The sequence below is a fragment of the Condylura cristata genome, unplaced genomic scaffold (genome assembly GCF_000260355.1).
Source record: "Condylura cristata isolate star-nosed mole 26May11 unplaced genomic scaffold, ConCri1.0 scaffold00005, whole genome shotgun sequence".
In the NCBI taxonomy this organism is placed as follows: domain Eukaryota; kingdom Metazoa; phylum Chordata; class Mammalia; order Eulipotyphla; family Talpidae; genus Condylura; species Condylura cristata.
The window spans coordinates 14,131,278-14,152,544 of record NW_004567106.1 but is presented as its reverse complement, the minus strand read 5'-3'; the positions used below and the strand labels follow the sequence as shown (position 1 = coordinate 14,152,544).

The window sequence follows — 21,267 nt, the reverse complement described above, 5'->3', positions numbered from 1 at the left end:
AAAATGCATGGTTTATAAAAAGTCATTTATTATTAAGTAAAATGAGGATTGATATCAGTAGCTCATATTAGCCAAAAAAAATATGCCACCAACATTGAAGACTGATGTCAGCTCGGTCTTTAAAAGGGTAAGAACCACCCCACACTCTTTTCATTTTTATGTCAATATTATGCACATTGCTAACTCAACATAGTTGACATTTTGTTATTGTCACTGCATTTTGTCCATTAAGAAAACAGTGATTTAGGGCATTCATTTTACAAAATGCAAAAGGATAGATTCCAATAAGCTATGTGATATTTTTTTAAAAGAACTGAAAACTAATTTTTCACAATTAATTCACAAGAATGAAAATGAGGAATGATGAAAACAGTAAAAACATAATCAGGTATATATTTTTTAATAAAAGAAAAACAAACAAACAAAAAGAGGGATGGGGAGACTGCATAGCAAGAAAGAAAATAAAAGGTTCTATTTTCTGTTAGAATTCCAGAAAGATTGAGAAAAGTAAGTATACCTTTCTTTCAATGTCACTTAGAGAGCATCCAAAAAAGTAAAATCATTTTCTCTATAAAAGTAGTCTGGGAATATAATTCTAACCTTAATAGGTGAAATCTGGGAGGGAAGAGGAATGAATTGTAGAAGAACGAAGCAAATGATGATAATGACCAATAAAACCCAAAATAATGAAAACAGACTTGAGTGGTCTTCTTAAGTAAATGGGTGGTGTTCTGCCTGGAATGTAGCTGATGACACCATTATTGATCTAACCTTAATGATGATGTAGCCTGCTGAACAAAAAACAAAAATAGTAAGAGCACTAATGTCTCAAAAGCTTACAGTGGCCATTCATGTGACTAAGACACTCACTGTTGCCTGGAATAATATCTACTTACTGTATTTCTATTGAATTTTTTTTATTTATTTCTTAATAACTTTAAAAGTAATGAGCTTACCTCTTTTGAAAATGTTTCAAAGAATCTGGACATTCATGGTCCTTCAGTCTTGGAACATGTTCTTTACTGTGAGCACTATCATGAGTTGATATTGCCAGCCCCAGAGGTGATCCACATGGTGCAGCAGACCTTTCCTGACCCGCCCGCTGCTCCCCTCCGCTGGGTACTTCGTGATCTGCCTGTTCTGCTCCCTAATCTGTCTCTGGTGAATCCTCTCACTACCCCTGCACCTCTGGCCTGTACCCCAGTTCTGAATGCATAAATAAAAATCTTTAATAATTAAAAAAAAAAGCCATCACAAAATATTAAGAGAAAGATAACTCCACCCTCCAGACTTAAAATTTAGTGGGAAAAGCAGGCATGAAAACATAAAACTAAGGTAAGGATGACTGAGAAATATGCTTAATAGAGAGAAATGAGTTGTGCAACAGAGTGATGCAAAGCATTAATTTTAACTGAGGACATTCTGAAAGAAGGATTTCAACGGGTTTAGCAAGATGGATAATGTGGGGGAAGGGTACTTGGGACAAAACAGCACCTATTCACATGACAGCAAGCTGATGATGGATCATAAAGTTTAAGGGAGACAGGAAGAAAGTCAGAGGGCTTTTTTGAAAGTCAACATGGAACCTGAACTTATTCTATAAGCAAGGGAAAACAAGTAAAGATTTTTTTTTTTAGTTTTTTTTTTTTTTTTATTCGTACAGAACTGGGGTACAGGTCAGAGATGCGGAGGGTGAGAGGATTCGCCAGAGACAGAGTGCGGTACAGAACAGGCAGATCTACGAAGTACACAGGGGAGCAGAGGGCGAGTCAGGAGAGGTCTGCCTCGCCATGTGGGTCACCTCCGGGGCAGGTGGGAATCGAACTCATGCGGAAATGGTTTAAGCTTCTTTGTGCTGTGCTTTAACCTGGAGGGCCCCAAGTAAAGATTTTTGAGTTAATAAATATTCTGATTAAACTCTGGTTCAGAAAGAAACTTTAAAAAGCATTTGTGGACCATTCACAAAACTTTTTTTAAATATAGAGATAAATAACTAAAAGAACAAGATAGATAGTCACAAAAGTGACATTTAGAATGATAATAACTATTTTCTCTGCAGTGAAATGTTCTAAAAGTTTTACCAGGAACATAGATGAGTGAATGATATGTGTGCTTTTAAAATCAGGTTATATACTTTTCCAATATACTATATCCATCAAATGGTAATTATACTGTACTAAGTATCATAAATATAAGAAATTGAAGGCAAAAAAAATTATACAAGTGTTTAACTTTCAGAATCGATTAAACCAAAATGCAGTCAATGGTGTTTGGTCAGGACTTTTATTGAAATTGATGTAAAGCCAAATATTTCCACAGCCAGCAAATTATGGCACTTTCCAGAAGGTACTGCAGTCTGGTCCTAGAATAGCAGTGTGACTCCTTGAGTTACAGGAAGAAGAACCGGCTAGATCACAAATCTGGGAAGTGAAGGAGTTTCTCGTCACAGAGCAGAAAGGCACTAAATAAGCACAAGGTTCTACTGATTTCCTGTCTTTTAAGGAATAAGGTTCTTACATTTACTTGGAATATATTCCAAGGTGACTAGATGTCCCTTTGAAAAGCTCACTACCCATTATAATAAAAGGCAACCAAGACATTAGGTTGGGGAAAATAAGGAATAACATCACTACCTTTCCTGGTATAATATTACTTGTGCTTGTCCACAAGGAGGGAAAAAGGAAAACCATGAAAGGATTTTTAGGTGACACCATCCTAAAGAACAGGCAGAGTGTTGTGAGAACACAAGTAACCTCAGGCCGGTGACTACAACATTTTGGCAGCTTTGTTTACTTCTTTTCACTTAAGGTATTAAGAAATTATTTTGGAAGAAAAATAATTCTTCTTTTTCATTTCCTTAGTCTGGTTCTCTTAAGAGCTAACAATATGTAGATTAAAATTCATATGTTGAAAAAAGGAAGCATGATTTCTTTTTAAAGAAAGATTAAAGATTAAAAAAATATATATACATGGGCCCTTCTTGGTGGTGCAAGGTTGAAATGCAGAACTAGGAAGCTAGCCTTAGTCACTTCAGTATGAGTTCAATGCCCAGGCAGGGAGGTGACCCACATGGCGCAGCAGACTTCTGTCTGGCCCACTGCTCCCCTCAGCAGTATACTTGTCAATCTGCCTGTTCTGCTCCCCACTCAATTTCTGGTGAATCCTCTCACTGTCCCTGCTCCTCTGGCCTGTACCCAAGTTCTGTATGCATAAATAAATAAGTTTTAAAATTATTTATAACTAATTATAGCACTTCAGGAAATAATCTATCTATCTATCTATCTATCTATATCATGTATATACATGCATAAGCATGTTTTAAAAATGGAAATATTGCATTTGCATGGTGTCTCCTGATGTGGACAAAGTGGTCCATTTATATTATGCAACAAAAATTAAATTTTAAAAAATATTCTTCTCAAGTGAAACTGTTTAATTGAGAGAGAAAGCTTAATAAAAACAACTGACTTAAATTTCAGGACTTACAACTGGCTGGTCATACTACATAATCAACATTCTGCCCTGGACATCTATGTCTAAACATTTCAACTCCTGCAGGAAGGAACTATAAAAGGTTGCAGGTCCAGACAGCCTGGTCTGTGAGCTGAGTCTGGGTCAGAACAAAGGATTCTTACTTATTACATGAATAGTACAGAATGAAATCTGAAGCCCAGTAACCAAGTTCTAAATAGATGAGAATGGAGAGCCGACACCTCAAGAAGCCAACTGGGTCAAGCACTGAGTGAGCTGAAGCATAAAGAGGAAATGACCTGAGACTAGAGAAATCCCCTGAACAGATTCTAGGTTTCCTGACTAGCTTTTTACATACATCCTCCCAACCAATGGCATGGATGATTACCAGGATCTATTAAAAGAGTAAACACAAGATGCATATCACTAGCATCTTGCATTTGGTCTTTCAGGAGTAATTATTGAATGAATGAATGAATGAATGAATCCAATTTTCATGAAGAATAATTTCATCAAGATACACATTCCCTTAGGAAGGAATTTGTGGATACTGGAAAACACCCTCCACCATATCTCCTCCTCCCTCCCTTCAGATATTTCTTGTGCCTCTCTCCACATTTTTTTCACTCCTTAAAACTCTTTCTTCTCATTTAGCCTATTGAGATAACCTCATAATTGTCATATGACTATGATATATGAGAATATGAAAACTCACCATTCTATATATTAATAAATTAACAATCCCCTCCCTCCAAAAAAATTGTACTACATGAGAATAGCACAGGTACAAGTAGATATGAGTAAGATGGTCTAAGCAGGACTCTGTACGGCACTATTTACATGCTCCACTTTATACTAGCCTCAGTACTAAGTAAACCAGGTCTTGATAACTAACAATAATAGAGATGAAAGCAACTGAACTCAGGGATTGACAGGCAGATGAGAGAGAAATGTATCACAGACAGAAAGACACAAATTCTTTTATCAACAGGTAATCCTGCGTAAGAGTCCAAAAAAACCCAAAATGACAAACAGAGGCACCTAGCCAACCAGGGGAAGCCTCATACCAAGACAGGAATCTCAGTCTTTCTTTGGACAGGAATCTCAGTCTTTCAGTTGGACTTATTAAGAAGGAAAAACAGACTGAAACCTCCCAGTTACAAAACTTACTGTGGTGGCAAGATGGAGATTATTTTTTATGATATTAAAAACACAATGAGACTGGAATACAGTCACAATAATAGAGGAAAAAACGATCAGGGACACCAATACAAAGCAGGGATGAGAACTGGTTAAGATAACATCATAGTGTAAAGACATTTGTGTCTGATGTGGTGCCCAGTAGCCTATATGCTCAACCCCATGGCTGCCCCAGTAATCTTCTCTCTCAGGGTTCAGCTTTATGTTTCTTCTTTCATGAAATCTTCACTCTGAGAACTGCTTCTCAGTCTCCCACAGTCTTTTGTTTGCACCTCTTAAAATAGTGCATACTGCTGGCATTAGAGTTAACTGTTTACATGTGCAAAGCATCCATGATGCCACAAACTCCTTAAAAGAGGGTCAGTGCTTGGCTGATTCATACAGTTTCTAATCTTCACCCAAGATCAAGCACAGTGCATTGCACATAATAACTCAGATGAACAAATGATGAAAATGCAATGCAAAGAAACACTTTGCTGATTATGAATTGCTATAACTAAATTCCAAGCCAAGCATGGGTATGAAGTAATACGGGCATTCACACTAACTTCGGAAAATCCAAGCCAGTCACACAGGCAGAAAAAAAAAAAAAGGACTAGCTGAAAAATCACATATTTCTAGTTATGCATCAACATTTGTTTCAGTATAAAAATATTTCTCTGTGCATCTTCTTGCAAATCATGACAACCATAATGGAGATCCAAGGGCATTTTATTTGTAAACTACAAACAGGTAAATATCAGTATTGTACAAAGATACTTGTATTCACGGAAAATAATAATTTTTACCTCTCCCCACCATTTTCCATTCCAACATTAAAATGGAAAAGAAAAATCACCCTTATAGTGTTGCAATTAGGGATAAACACAAGCCCTATGGGCACCAGAAGATCCTAGTTACAAAGGAGAGGGGAAAAGTGGGAAAGATAACAGCTTTTCTCCTTTATTGGAACTCCACACCAAGGAAAGGAATTATATCTATTTTCTCCAATTGCAATCCAAGAAAAAATTGGATACTAAGTTATTTATTAACAACCTATCAGGCATATTGTATCTAATAATTGATGAGGGGTGAAACACAAAAAGAGAGCCCTCTTAGGAGCTTTGGCTTCCTAAGAACGCCTTAATATGAATACCACTCTTGCTAAATCCCTTTGAGTATAGCTGCTTAGATGCTGAGAGAAAATAATTGAACAATTTCATGGTGACATTAAACAGCAGCTCATAATTGACCTCAATATGAATAGCAATAAAGATGGAGAGAATGACATATGCTCTATACAGTGAGCGTGGGCAGGATTCAAATCCTAATGCCTTTAACTCCATCAAGGAAGGAACACACAAAAAACTGCATAATAATCACCCGAAGTCTATTTGCTTTCTATAGCAGAGCTGGAGGTTTTCATATCACCTTTGCTAATTGACTGCAAAGAAATGAGAGGACCACTGTCTGCAGCAAAAGAACTCGAATTTGCATTGATCCAGGAATTGACCAATTTGGTAATGCCACTTGTTTTCTAAAAGGGCATTTCAACTGGCCAAATCAAAGTGAAGTGTTGTGCAATTTTCTGTATAATCAGCATTAACAACAGCTACAGAAAGACTGGTCTTCAGAGTAGGAAGGCATGTTGCCAAACATAAAGGTTCGAGCTTCTGCTCACCCCTCCCTGCCCCTCTTCTCATACCCTAGATTTTACTGGGTGAGCAGAAGTGAGGCATTTGTCTAAATTCTTCTTTAGACAATTCTGAAGTCTGGATAAACAGAGGGTGGCTGTCTGGTGCTTAACATCAGTTTCCTTGAGTATCTGTCCTACAAAACAGATCATCCAGAGTCAATATGTATAACACTTGCATATTCTTATCCCATTAAAGGAAATTCTAGTCAAAAGGGAACCACAAACTATTTCCAGATGACTCATGCACTAATAGCACAATCTTGATTCCAAGTCACTGTCTTCCCCAAGCTGATCCTATGTCCCCCAACACATATGTTCCTCCATTCACCTATTCACCCCAGGGCTGGAATTGACCTTAGTTAGATTCCTGCACTGGCCACTAACCAGTCTCCTACCCACCCCATCTACCCACCAGCGGTATGGCCACTAATGCAATGCAGTTAATTAACAATCTGACCTTTTTTTTTTTTTTAAAGATTTATTTATTCATACAGAACTGGGGTACAAGCCAGAGATGCAGAGGGTGAGAGGATTCACCAGAGACAGAGTGGGGAGCAGAACAGGCAGATCAATGAAGTACACTGCTGAGGGGAGCAGCGGGCGGGCCAGGAGAGATCTGCCACGCCATGTGGTCACCTCCGGGGCAGGCGGGAATCAAACTCATGCGGAAGTGGCTTTAGATTCTCAGTGCTGTGCTTTAACCCGCTGCGCCACCAGGGAGGGCCAACAATCTGACCTTTTAATGGCTAAATCTCCTTTTACCCCAACTGAAGAGACCCACCAATATCTCCTGATATTGCCAGTCTCTTGATTCTAATCTACCAGATACTCAATCCCCTGTCTTTGAACACTTATCATTGCCAAACTACTTGTCATTACACAAAGTCCTATGAAATACCAGGCCTCCTGCAATTTGTAAATATTCTGTCTTCAGATATCAATGCTCATCCCTACTTTGACCATATCGAAATCTTCTCTTCATCCTCAATACTTTACCTAGCTATCACTGACTCTATAAACTCCTTCCACAAGACTCCCCACATAAAAACTATTAACTAAATAGTCACTTTCCTGTAGCATTCCTGTATCCTTTACCTATTTTTGCATTTATCCTGTCATTAAAACTGTTTCAGGCTCTCCCTGGTGGCACAGCAGTTAAACCACAGCACTAAGAAGCTAAAGCCACTTCATCATGAGTTCGATCCCCGGCCCCAGAGGTGACCCACATGGTGTGTCAGACCTCTCCTGACCCACCCAATGCTCCCCTCAGCAATGTAACTCGTCAGTCAACCTGTTCTGCTCCCCACTCTGTCTCTGGTGAATCCTCTCACCGCCCCTGCATCTCTGGCCTGTACCCCAGTTCTGTATGCATAAATAAATAAATCTAAAAAAAAAAAAAAAACTATGTTTCTTGGCCCTCCTTGGTGGCACAATAGGCTAAAGTGCAGCAGTGCAATGCTAGCCACAGCCACATCAGTACGAGTTCCATCCCCAGCCATGGAGGTGTCCCACATGGTGCAGCAGATCTCTCCAGACCTGCCTGCTGCTCTGCTCAGCAGTGTACTTAGTCGATCTGCCTTTTCTGCTCTCCTCTCACTGCCCTTGTACCTCTGGCCTGTACCCCAGCTCCCTATGCATAAATAAATCTTTTAAAAACATTATATTGTCTGTTTGGATCTGCTAGATGGTGGGCTGTTCCAGTTTTTCTTCTGAAGTAAAGCATCAATGAAGAACATGAGCTCTGGAGCTTTCTAGTTTCAAACCTGGCATCACTCCTTCTGTGTGTTCTTGGGCATGTTCCCTAACCTGTCTGTGACTCTGTGCCCTCAAATATAAAATGAGGATATGATAACATATACCTTTAGAAAACTATTGTTAGGATTAGAAAATCTAATTTTTGTAAGATGTAGTAAGTGTTTATGAATGCTATTTATTAGGTTGAGAGCCAATAGTATTCATAGCTAATCACCAGTAGACAAGTGGGAAAGGCCTAACCATGATGACTAAACTGGACTATGGGACTAGACAGAAAAGGTTAATAATAAAGTTCACGCCAATAGAAACATTCGGTAGTGACTGATGCTAGATTTTGTTGGTGACACCAAAATACTACCAAAGTGTCTTAATTTATACTGACTAGTAATGCATTGATTCTCAAGCATATTCATCTTTGCTAGAATTTTATTTCAGTCCTGATACTATAATTCTTGTCCTGAATAGAACCTCCCCATGTAAGAAAGAACGTGCTAATGAGTTTACTTAGCAGAAAATAAATTCTTAGTCTCAGCTACTCTACTCACACTGGAAAAACATAATGTCATAAATCCTTAACCTAACCCAAAACTGTATCATTATAACAAATAAATGAAACAAGATTTGGGGAAAAATACAGGGTATTCACTAATGCACCATTTTTTCTGTGACATGAACACCACAGACATGTCAAGCTTTTATACTGTTTTTAAAAGTTTTGTGTGTCAATACAGCATTTATTTATAAATTAATTCACCTGAGTAATTTCAAAATCACTGTATCTATTATTTCTCTGTCCTCATAATAAAAATTTAATGAGCGACAAGTTTTAAACTTGGGCTCTAAATGGGTACATACTTCATTATTTGTGACAGTGAAGGATGGTCTTTGTGTAAATGCTACTTTCTGTAAGACACGAAACTTCAAAACTCAAAAGAAAAACAGCCCACAAAGTACAAGCAAAAAATAAACTTAACTAAAATACGTTGGAATATATAGAAGTAAGGACTACTATTCATAAATTTGGGGAAGTTGCACATTAGAAACTGAATTTTATCAATCACCTTTGAAACAAATACTGAGATTAACTCAATATCATGTCCCCAATTACTAATTGAAGCTCTCAGTGTTTAAGGGATTTATAAAACATAGATTAAATTATTAAATTTTCTCTATTACATTGTTGTGAATTGTAACAAAATTCCACAAAATAATATTCATGTAATAGTAATTTTTTAGCTTCTCATTGTGTGGTAAACATTTGAACATTTGAACATTCATTTTTTTAAGTCAAAAATATTTGTAAATATAATCACATTATTTATGTATGAAAATTTGTTTCATGGCATCTTTAAATGCATATTTGTTGCCTTCATTTCATATTTTTCTTATATAGGAGTTGCTTAAAACACGAGAAAACTAAATTCTTAAAGTCAAATGCTTATGTATCTATTATTTAGTTACACTCTTATTTATACCACAGAAAACTTTACTCTTCAAAATACAGACAAAATGTTTCCAAAAAAGATGTTGCAGTGAGAAATTAAGGCCAAATAATTCACCAGAGTAACATCGGGTTTCTACTTAACACTTTAGAAGTTATAATTTTTTTGTCACCGAGATAGCTTTTTGATTCAAGAACTCTTGAATCTTACCGACTTAGGAGGGCTATTTTGACTTATTTGCTTCCTGCTTGTCTAATTAATGGAAATACACCCTCAGCCTGCAGAAAATGCAAGAAGTAGATTCCCTGTGAAAATCTAATGGAAAAGTTGATCCTCCAGAAGACAATAATCTGTTTAAGTTTGAAAGTGCCAACTGGAAGTAGCATTGATATTTTGAGGAGACCAGAACTCTATTAAGTACAATCTTTCTTCACTGAACCACAGTAAAGTTGACGTCCAAAGATATATAACCAGGCACCAATTGTCCCTCGAGAAGAATCCAATGAAGCCAAACTTCACTTTTCTTCCTTTCAGGGCTCGCTACCATTTTAGGAGGAGTTGCTACTGAAGTAGCAACCACTTTTTTTTTTTTTTTAATAGTCTTGACCCACAAACAAGCATAGGGAATATATTTTTAAGCTTGAATGGCTGCTTCATAGAAACACAGACTAGCATTTCTGCTGCTGATCTACACTGTAGTTAAGAAAATATGCTTTCTCCGTTTCCAAGCTTCTAAGCAGGGTAATATTAACTCCCTTCTCCAGATGTTCCAGGCCATTACCTTCTCCAGCTGTTTTCCATTTTCAAAAATCACATATTTCTGCATGCTATATGAACTCCAAACTATATGAGACTCCAAAACAGACTTTTCATGTCCTATCCAAAGTAAACATCAAACACTTCCCCTTCCTGAAAATACTAGAAAATAAAAGTGACTAATTTCAAAACTACTGTAGCTGTGTGCATGTCATTTCAGCTCAATCTTTCTATGCTTACATTTTTGTCATTAAAATATAAACTTCTCCAGGCAAATAATCATAGGGATCTTGAAGAAGTCCAGTTTTCACAGAAACCATTTAAAAGAAATTCCCTAAATCAGTTGTTTTCAAATTTCATTCCTACCATAACCTCCAGAAGAATATTAAAACATTATACCCACTCACACATTTTTAAGTTGACCTTAAAACTTTACAATAAGCTGAAAAGCTAGTAAAACATGAATTCTCAGATGTGGTGAAATATTGTATATCTTACCTACTTTAAGTATACTTTTTTACCATTATCCCAGCATAATATACTTTACATCTTTCAGTTTATAGAAAAATCGGCCATAACAAAATTCATTCTTGTTGTTAAAACAATCAGCCACTTTCTGGATGTCAACGCATCCTTATAACAACTTTCTTATAACTGATTTTTAAACTTTTTATTTATTTATTTATGCACACAAGAACTGGATTATAGGCCAGAGGTCCATGGGGGTGAGAAGATTCACCAGAGACAGAGTGGGGAGCAGAAGGATCTACTGAAATACATTGCTGAGAGGAGCAGTGGGCAAGGCAGAAGAGGTCTGCTGTGCCATGTGGGTCAGCTCCTGGCCAGGGGTCAAACTTGTGCTGCAGTGTCTGGTGATAGCTTGATAACACTGAGCTTTTAACCCCTGAGCCACCAGGTAGGCCCTCATATCTGACTTTTAATTCTAAAGTAACTAGAGATACTACAAGGTGCTTTGCCATAGTGGGGGTGGAAGGGAAGCATCACCATGGACACTGGGACAGGCACCATTTTCTTTCACCCACACTTCCATCCCATGGACAGTTCAGCCTCTTTGGATTGCAATTCCTAGCATTCTAGGACCCAGACTTCCAAACAGGTGAGGGCTGTTGGGAAGGAAGAAGGAGCAAGTGGGGAACGAGAGGAACTTGAGACATTGGGGAGGCAGTACCTGTCCTTGTATTTTGTGGCTTTAGCACTTTGGCAGCTAGGTTTTTTAGATACAATAGTACCTGCCACCTATACCTCATGGTGGGTTATCCATCAGGGATAGTATCTTTTGAGCCTTTCCTCTTCTCAGGCCTCTGAGCCTTGGCAAACATATTGCTTGTATTTCCCTGTTGGGAGATGCCTTGAATTCATTCTCCTGACAGTTCAGCTCTGGACCCTACCTGACCTGCTAGGCATTTGCCTAGAAAGTGATGGGTAACTTTAAAATTTGATTGAGTCTGTTATTTGAAATATTTTCTCTTTTCTCTCTCTTTTATGCCTTTTGAACTTCTCAGAAATTAAAAATATTTGTGCACCAAAATGATGTAAAAATAACTATTATAATAAATAACTAAATAAATAACAACTACTTAGCCCTTAGTCCCTGGGGATATTTGGAAATATGTGGTGTACAAGCAATGAGAATTGAAATAAATTTGTGGTTGATGGTGAGAAAAAAAAAATTTGTGCACACTAGAGTTTGATTATAGTGTTTTGATTCCTGTGGGCAAATAGATCTTTGTAATGCATCACATGGGTTTTCCTCTTTAACAGTTTCAACAGTTTGTGATCCCTAGAAATCTTCAGTTTTGTCCAGTATCAGTTTTTGGTTCCTTGACAGGGAATAAGGTTCCCAGTAAGAGAAGGGGAGATGAAAAGATTGATAAGAAAGTGAGACTGATTGTCTTTCCACATTTTTTTAAATGTTTGTGAATCATTTGAAATATTTGGCATTTATTCAGTCACTTTTTGGTCTTCAAAAAATCTTAAATTCATCTGTTATTAATCACACAAACACAATTTCAAAGACATAAAAGATTTTCCATGGCTTAAGGGGCTTGGGGAGGGCAATTTATTCTACAAAGGAAGAAACATCAGCTTTTTTATATATATATTTTAAGAGATTTTCATGTGAAAACTGATATGACACTAATTTTACTTGACTTAAGAAGTGCCCCTATACTTTTTTAAAAAAACTTTTAATTTTTTTTTTACATCATTCTTCATTTTGTGCATTTTTTCTGCTCAGTTGTAATCCCCATGGGCTTCCCACCACCAATTCACCTGTGTGCCATAACCACAGTTCAATGCACTCTTCCCACCCCACCCCTATACTTTTAATCATTCTTCAAGCCACAATTTAGAAGGCTAAATTATGTGGCAATAGCAATATAAGTGCTTTGTATCTCCCCAGATCCTACAGTTTGGAGTCACTTTCAGAGAAGCCATTTGAACAAGAGTTAAACCACATTTGAATGCATTCTGCAAGCTTATCATTGCTCTGGAGGGAAATAAGACAAACCTAAGAAAAAGTCTTCCTCTGAGGAAGTGCAGGCTGACTCGGGAGTAGGAATTCTACAGGAGAAATAATTAAGAAATATTTCATGAACCCAACAGAACTGTTAATACTGTGAGGCATCTGAGCTAAGGACATGGACCATGGACTTTATCAAAGCTGAGTTTCAATTCTAGTTATAAATTTCTTGTGATTGATGTTAGTTGCCTAATCAGATAAATGGGGACAATGAGGATGACAGATATGATATTCTGACTACAATAAGAAAATTTTTCCATATCCCTCCCTGTTTTTGGCAAACAGTCCTTAAAACTCTTAGAATTCCTGACCCTCCCTGGTAGCGCAGCGGGTTAAAGCACTGCACTAAGAAGCTGAAACCACTTCCGCATGAGTTCGATTCCCGCCTGCCCCAGAGGAGACCACATGGCGAGGCAGACCTCTCCTTACCCACCCGCTGCTCCCCTCAGCAGTGTACTTTGTCGATCTGCCTGTTCTGCTCTCCACTTTGTCTCTGGTGAAGTCTTTCACCACCCCTGAGTCTCTGGCCTGTACCCCAGTTCTGTATGCACAAATAAATAAATCTTAAAACAAACAAACAAAAAAAACCCTCTTAGAATGTCTTAAGAATGACAGCAACAATTTATATTAAGAATGTTATATTAACAAAATGACTTTTGGACCACAGGTAAGGATGGAGACTGGTTGACTGTGACTCAAGTGTCTCCTTTTCTCCTAGGTAGGGAGAGAATCTAGAGGTTAAATCTACCACCAGTAGCCAAACTCTTAATTAATCATGTCTATGTGATGAAGCCTGTATAAAAGCCCAAAGTGACAGAGTTCAATGCACCTCCAGTGGGTAAACACCTGAAAGAGGGCATGGACATTTCTTGTTCTTTTCCCCATTTGCCCTTTAGCTATTCTTGGGAAATCCTTTTATAATAAATCAGTAATTCAGAAAGTAAAATGTTCCTTGAGTCTTGCAAGCCACTTTAGAAAATTAATCAAACCCAAGGAGAGGGTTATTGGAATGTCCCATCTATAGACAGTAGGAAGCACAAGCATTTAAAGTGAGAGGAGAGTGTAGGACAGTCATGTAGGGTGCTGTCCTAACCTCTAGGATTTGACACTACCTCCAGGCAGGCAGTGTTTGAAATAGTTTTAATTGGAGGGCCACCTCCTGGTATCAGAAGACTTGCTTCTTGGGTGGAAGGACTTGCTTCTTGTAGGGAAAGCTACACCTACACACACACACACACACACACACACACAGAGAGAGAGAGAGAGAGAGAGAGAGAGAGAAGTTGGAAGGCAGAACACAAAAGAGCAGGGAATGGCAAATTACAGTCAAAACGCCAAATTTTGCCCAAAGTCTGATTTATTTTTCATATAGCCTACACTTTTTTAAGTGGTTAAATCAGTTTTGAAAAGACTATTCATGTCATTTAAGAAGTATATCAAACTGAAAGTTCAGTGTCTAGCAATAAAGTTTTATTAGAACACAATCACAACCATTTATTTATATATTGTGTACAGCTGTTTTATATGAAGAGCGCCATGCTAAATAGTTGCAACAAAGGCCACATGACCCATAAAACCTAAACTCTTTATAGTCTGGCTCTTTCTAAAAAAATTGCTTAAACCCTTGTTATCAAGAATTAAAAGAAATAATAGGAATAAAATTGTTGATACATAACCTAGCACATAAGCACTCAGTAAATAGCATGTCTTGTGATCATTTTGTAAGAATATAGGATTTGAGCCAAACCTACAACTTAAAAGACAAACAAAGCTATAAATTTAGGCATGCCAGCCATGACTTAAGGAATTGGCCAGTAAGTCTCCTAAAATAGTTGAAATATTGGCATGGTCTAGATTATAATAATACAATACATACAGCCTGCTCATGTTGGAGAACCGACCACCAGAAAGTTTGCATCTTGTGGTACAATGAACTGCATGAAGTTTGAATGGATGGTGACTCCATTCATTAAGCTCTTTCCACCTTAGGAGCCTCACATCTGATATCAGGCTCTGCTAAGTATACTCTTGCCTATGTTCTTCTCAACTTAAATATCACTCCCGCCATCACTCCATCACTCCACTGTTTTCTTCACAGCACATTTATAATGGTGTTAGGTAGCAACTTGTTCATGATGATCTCTTATCCCCATCAGACACTAAACCACAGAAGGGTTTATTGTCTTTGTCACCAGTATATGCCCAACTCCTAGACTGAAAGATGACAATTAATATCTATTGAGTAAGAGTTTGTCACCCTGGAGGTCACCATTAAAGACAACTTAACCTTAACCATGACAAAGTACATCTAAAGTCAAAAAAGAAAATGCAGCCAGCCCCTCTCACCATTTGTTTCAACCCAGAATCAGACAAACACAATGTCCATTCAATTTTTAGCATCCAATCATCAATAATAAAAGAATTTTGAGTACCTACTATATTCAAGACACTCTTCTCAGCACCAGGTGAAATATGACTTTAAAAAGCTGAATGAGGGCCTCCCTGGTGGCGCAGTGGGTTAAAGCACAGTACTAAGAAACTTAAGCCAATTCTGCATGAGTTCGATCCCCGCCTGCCCCGGAGGGGATCCACATGGCAAGGCAGACCTCTCCTGACCCGCCTGCTGCTCCCCTCAGCAGTGTACTTCGTTGATCTGCCTGTTCTGCTCCCCACCCTCCGCATCTCTGGCCTGTACCCCAGTTCTGTATGAGTAAATAAAATTTAAAAAAAAAAAAAAGCTGAATGACTCTTCAGTGACTCACAGGAAAAACACAATATTCTAATACAAGTCAGGTTTGCAGAGACAACAATGGAAGCACAAAGTGTTCTAGGATTAAGGGAGGATAAAGTTAATTTTGTGTGGAGATACACGGGCAGTATTCTTGGAAGATATGAGATCTAACCTGGATCTTAACAGGTTAGAACTTCAAAAGGCAACACTAGTAAAGCATTTTCAGTCCAATTTGAGAAAGGACACATTTAAGAAAGTACAGAATGTGTCCTGTAAACAATCGTTTTAGTCAACTAAGCAAAGTGAAGTGGTAGTTAAAGGCATGGATTCTAGTGGATCCTAAATCTACCACTTATGGGGTAAGTCACTCTCTTGCCAAGCCTGAGAGTCCTCAGCAAAATGGGAATAATGTTATTAACCACTTCAAATCATCTTTGTAAAAGTGAAATAAGATAAAATAAAATGCTTATCTCATGGTAAGAGTTCAGTAAGTATTAGCTTTCATTGTTTTTAATCATCTTAACTTAGTATCCAGAGGTGCAAGAAACAGTACCTTCTTTCTGCTTTTCTCATGCTATTCTGAACTGAACTGTTCTTTGGTAGCTAATTAAGACTTTCTGAAATTTCATGAGCACTTTAAGGCTCTTGGGGTGCCATTGTGTATACAAAAGCATCACCTAATTGAATAGTAGCCTACTAGCCTCGAAGAGCTACTCCATTTTTTTTTTAATGTTGAGTTAAAAATAGGAAAATTCAGGGAGTAGAACAAAATTTAGCGGTAAATAAATATACAAAGCCAACTTGCTATCCAATCCAACAAAAGTGGAGTACAATGCTGTGAAAAGAGGTTTATGTCCTTAGATAGAACCATTCATGAGGGTAGGGAAGATTGGAATGAAAACAAATAAGCCAAGTCCAAGAATTAATGTATCTAAATAGTAAAATATGGATTCCACATTTCACATCTTTTCCACATTAACAAATCAAGTTTCTGCAAGAAAATCTGTGGCTTATCACCACAGGATGCTAAACTACTGCAATCTTAGAATCATGGAAGAGCTGTCTGTGTACAGAAGGAGACTTGGGAAGAATTCTACCTGACATAGGTGAAAAGTTTCAGCTTACCACTCCCAGACATGGAAAGTTATTTCTTTGGGAAGAGAGGCAGCCTCTAAAAAAAACTTGATTTGTCAACTGTCTTTCATCACTTAGGAGCAGACTTGACTGGAAACTGGGGGATAGGCTGTAGAGACTGGCTAATCATATCTTTGCTTGATGCACTGGCTAACCAAGTCTTTGCTTGGTACATTATAAAGGTGATGACTTTTTTTGAAATAAAAAAGTGGAGGATTCTGAATGCAGATTTTTATAACTAAATTCACTCTAGTATCTGTCTGTAGTGACGATAGATACCTAGTTTTAGTCGCCCTAAAATATCCCATTAGAATTAGGATCCTGGGAGATTTCCTAGCATAGTCAATCTCCAACAAGCACTAAAGGAAAAGGGAAGCAGAGTGCTGGATCAAGTCCTCAGGTTCACGGCCACTTCAGGCTCACTTCAATCTCTTGGAGCTATTCAACAGAATTTTCTGCTATGACAGAAATGTTCTATACTATTCAGTTTAATAGCCTCTAGCCTCAGATGGCTACTGGACAATTAAAATGTGCCTCGTGAAACAGAGCTTGAATTCTGATTTAATTTTAACAAGTTCTATAGACTCACATGCTAGTGACCACTGCTCAGATAGTGCAGCTGGAAAGCAAGTCCTGCATCCATCTGTCTGTCCTTCCCCTGAACATCCTCTTTAACATTCACCAGTCAACCTCAGTTTCCTATTTGATTCAAGATTTAATACTGATTCTCCAAATTCCTTACAGGTTATTCCTTTTTCTTTTTCTAACTTGCTGACCTACCCAGCGTGTGTGGCCCCCACTACTGTCTCCTGTTCCTGAGTCCCATGTCCAAAACTAAACCCTTCTTCATCATCTGGGTATGGACTGATCCTGGTCTCCCCTCTGGGATACCAGAGTCCCCCAGAAATACTTTTTGTCCACCATTTGTCTCCTGTAGTGAGCACAGCTACTTTCTTCCTCTAGATACTGGCACTAAAGAAATCAATATTAGACCTATAGAAAATGATAATTTCCAGAAACTCTGCTCTTGCACCTTATGAATTAATAGAACAGAAGTAAGTGTCCAGGCCTGCCAAACAAAGATAGTTCAGCTCCCCCATTTCATTCTCTGATTCCCAAATTCTATTTTAGGTGTCTATTTTCAACTTATACTTTAAGATTAGTTTCCTTTTTAGATTATTCATCTATAGTCTGCTTTCCACAGCCCAGAGCTGAAGAAAAATATTTTAGAAGTTAAGTTTTATGTTTCTAAAGGTCAGTTATCCAGGTGTGAAAGCAGGCAAACTTTATTCCACCAGAAACTTCTTTTGAATCTTTTTTTCTGCACTGATAACAATACAGTTTTATTCTTAAATTACAAAATTGAACAGTCTAGATGTTTTCCCATGAATTTCTATATAATGTAAATATGCAAAGGGATAGAAACAAAAGAAAAATGATAGCATGGTCTAAGTTAATTCTACATTTACCATATCTAATTTTATAAATGTAAACAATGAAGTGTTAAAATGCTATGAGCTTTCATGATCTTAGAAAAGGACTTCAACTGCCCCTCATGCTTTCCTATAATTTAGGCTGAATGCAATTTTAAAGACATTTGAGGGACCCTTCTTGGTGGCACACAGGTTAAAGAACAGCACTGAAAAGCTAGCCACAGTTGCTTCAGTGTGAGTTTGATCCCCGGCCAGGGAGGTGACCCACATGGCGCAGCAGACCTCTCCTGACCTGCTTGCTGATCCCCTCAGCAGTGCACTTTGTCAGTCTGCCTGTTCTGTTCCCCACTGTGTCTCTGGTGAACCCTCTCACTGCCCCTCTACCTCTGGCCTGTTTCCCCAGTTCTGTATACCTAAAAAAAATTAAAATCTTTTAAAAAAATATTTGAAGCCAATTAGGGGAGAGTGCATGTTCATCTCATTCATCTCAGAACACACAGCTATTCAGAAATGGACTCCTGATTTCCATGCGTGTGCCAGGAACTCCACTCAAAGCTGATGGGGTGGCTGACACAAGCCAAACCAATCAGACTTGCCCTAACATCTTTCAGACTGGAGTTTAAGGCCAGTCTTTCTGAGATGAGCAGTGAGACAACATGCTGGAAAACGAGCACCCAGGGGCCAGAGCTGGATGGGTTGGATGCTGTGCGAAAGAGACGAACAGGCAGAGGGGAGCACACTCTGCTCCTGTTTGCCCCTGTGCCAGAGCCAATGCCCCCTATCCTTCTATTACATGCCCCCATACAGTTCTAGTCAGTTTGCTCCTTTCTGGGTCAGTTCAAGTTATAGTTGTACTATTTGAATCTGAGAGTGTCAACAATACAATAGTCTTAGCATTAGACAAATTTTTGAAAAGGAAAAAACATCTGGGAGTTGTGCCTCAATAGCTTTTTTGAAAAGATTTATTTATTTATGCATACAGAACTGGGGTACAGGCCAGAGGTTTAGGGGTGGTGAGAGGATTCACCATAGATAGAGTGGGGAGCAAAACAGGCCAACAGACGAAGTACACTGCTGAGGGGAGCAACGGGTGGATCAGGAGAGGTCTGAAATGCTATGTGGATCTGCTCCGGGGTGGGGATTGAACTCAGGCTGAAGTGGCGTTAGCTTCTTAGTGCTGTGCTTTAACCTGCTGCGCCACCAGGGAAGACCCTCAATAACTTTTTAACCTTTCCTTGATGGTGATGTTCTCTAGAGCACTTATAAACACACTAATTTTTATTATACATCTACAGCAAAGGAAAATTAAGATCATAAATTATGTACATTTTACCAAAATTAAAAAGGGGAAGTGTATTGATAAAGATGTACCAAAACTAAAAATATTTTCATGTCCTTTACCCTAATTTGGGTTAAACAAGGTGCATATAAGAAAAAAAAAGTAAGATTGTGTGGTCAATGACACTATGGGGTACTGGTAACAGAGCCTAGAGAAATAGTTTAGTGTTTACCACACCCCCGCTACATCACCTTTCTTTCCTCAACATTTTTCTGTTTCCCTTACGACATCATTATACCACAATCTTGTTAAACATTGAAGTTATGCCCAGGAAATGTCTTAATTAAAAAGAAAAAAGGAACCCCCAAATTTATCTTTGTGGTTCTCATCCTGGGAAAAATAATTTAAGAATATAAACAAAATCTGAGCAGAAGCACAACATGGAATTTTAGAAATTGTCAATTTTACCCAGAATTACACTGAAAATCAGAAATCTATGTGAACAATTAAAATCATTCCTACAAATACCTAGATCCAAATGAGAAATGTAGCCTTGAAGCATCATTGTAGATAAGATTTAAAAATGCATCTACAACCCCAGAAATATTTAATCAGAGGCTCTCACAATACTATGCTCAAGTAAATGTTACATATATATGTATATATATATATATATATATATATATAGTATATATATATATATCAGTTGATAAGTTGATGGAAAATGTAGTGTTTGAGATTTGAGTAGACAATCAAATGTCATTTTGAAATCTCTAAAATGTAAATGCTTCATCATATTTTGATAATGTCACCAAAAATAATAAAGGATAGAATCTTTAAGCCATATGTAGTATATTCCCATCGTTGTGAAATTACTTCTGACAGTGAATTATCTACCCAACCCATCTTCATATAATCACAGAGAATAGAGCCCTTGTGTCAACACTAGACTTTTTCCTAAGAGTGATATTATTACATGGTATTTCATTTTTGTCCTTCATAACCTTATGAAATAAAATTCTCAGCTCTAATTAATTGAAAATCCTTACCCTAGATATATCAAACATGGCTTCTATGTGAATACATAAAAGCAAGGGAGAAAAAACAACCCAAGAGAGAATTTGGTGCTGTTCCAACAGGAATTCATGAGATTAAAAATAAACTTTTGAAAACCATTACTTTTGCTAGAAGACAAAGCTCTGACTTATTTTATAGAATGTCTTTCATTCAATGTTTATATATTCAAGTATATCTTAACATCTATTCTTACTCTGGAATTTCTGGTCATGTGCTTCATCTCTCTGATTTTATCTAACCTTCAAAATGGAACAAAACTTGTATTTCTTTACAACCTTCTCCACCTCAGTAATCAAGAACATCATTTCTTTTCAAACCCCATAGTATTTACTTGCATTCCAGCAATGACATTCTGTTTTTATGAACCAACTCTGAATTCCAAACTAAACTATCCACTCTTTGAAGTTAGAAATCAATTCTTAAAGCCATTTATATCATAGCCTCCCTCTTGCCTTCCAATTTTACTATTTAGAATCCTAGTGCAATTTCTTAAACAAAATTATTTGGGGTTATAATGTTAATTGTTTCAAATTCTTCAGTTTGTGGATTGAATTTTTCACTTAATTCTAGTCAACCAGATCTATTCTTATTTAGTCAACTAAGGTCTAGTGCATCCATGACAGATCATGAAGAATTTCTATTTCACTATTTCTCCACCTCGAGAGCAAACTCTATTTAAATCCCTTCATAATTGCTGGAAAAGGAACAATTTCTATTTCACACTGAGCTTTCTGAATTTTTATTCCAAATATTCCCATGGAGAAATATTTGA

The 21,267-nt window shown here is 37.6% G+C and overlaps 1 protein-coding gene across 2 annotated transcripts in view; it reads right to left on the bottom strand.

Annotated features, from left to right (window-relative positions):
* Positions 1 to 21,267, bottom strand: part of NXPH1 (neurexophilin 1) — a 277,148-nt gene that overhangs the window by 114,355 nt on the left and 141,526 nt on the right. The gene's annotated exons all lie outside the window — the stretch shown is intronic.